At 41.1% G+C, this 874-nt stretch overlaps 1 long non-coding RNA gene across 1 annotated transcript in view; it reads right to left on the reverse strand.

Annotated features, from left to right (window-relative positions):
* Positions 1 to 562, reverse strand: part of LOC106531597 (uncharacterized) — a 41781-nt gene extending 41219 nt beyond the window's left edge. Inside the window, exon 1 of the long non-coding RNA XR_001311953.1 lies at positions 280 to 562. This is a non-coding gene — a long non-coding RNA (uncharacterized LOC106531597). The remainder of the gene's footprint in view (positions 1 to 279) is intronic.
* Between the last annotated feature and the right edge of the window lie 312 nt (positions 563 to 874).

Genomic DNA, 874 nt, shown 5'->3' on the forward strand with positions numbered 1-874 from the left:
CTGTTTAATCAAATAAATTGGTAAAAAATAGTATATTTTTATTGTTTAGTTGCTAAATTTGCCACATTATTATTTTATTTAGCCATGTATTTACTTTTTCAAGCCATTTATATATTTCTACATTTATTTCCCATTATGATAGGTTTGGTCCTCCATAGCTGATGAGCCCCTGAGGCTTTGAAGACTCATTCTGCGTCCTGGTCTTTGCTGAAGCATCACACTATTTTGGTTGAAGCTCTACAGACGTTCAGTTAATGTTTATGTGTCTGATTTACTTACCTGTCCATGTTTGTGTTCCTCCAAGGACTTGCCACGACGCATCTTGACAGTTGTTTGCCTCCATTGAACTCGTCTCTACAGAAGGATCTCCTGAACTGGCTACAATTGCAAACCAACTGCCCTGCATTCTTCTAACCCCCTCTTCTCCTTTCACATAGCACACAAACTGTGTCTTCAGACCCCCAACATCTGCTGATCGATAACAGCAGAGCTCTCAAGTCTCACGCAGTGAGTGTGAGACACACGCATTTTCCTGTTTTCACACCACACACGCCCCACATGACATTCCTCACACTGAAAAACAAAGCCAGGAACGGGCCTGTGGGCAGCTGTGAGAAATGAGAAAAGGTCCACCTGTTTTGTCAAAATGTTTTCTTCGTTTTTATTCCTGCGGTGTTTTCAGAGCTGAGTTAACTCCAATCATTACAGATGCATCTCTGTGGCTGCTGACTGGTTCAAACTAATAGTAAGCCACGGTCTGACCAATGTGCTCATTAAAGTGAATAAACTGTATTTGTCAGAACGAGTTTAAATAACAACATGAAGCTACAGAAGTTGGCAGAACTTTTTGAACCAGCTGCCTGAACAGATGAAC

The sequence above is a fragment of the Austrofundulus limnaeus genome, unplaced genomic scaffold, assembly GCF_001266775.1.
Source record: "Austrofundulus limnaeus strain Quisiro unplaced genomic scaffold, Austrofundulus_limnaeus-1.0 Scaffold655, whole genome shotgun sequence".
Lineage (NCBI taxonomy): Eukaryota > Metazoa > Chordata > Actinopteri > Cyprinodontiformes > Rivulidae > Austrofundulus > Austrofundulus limnaeus.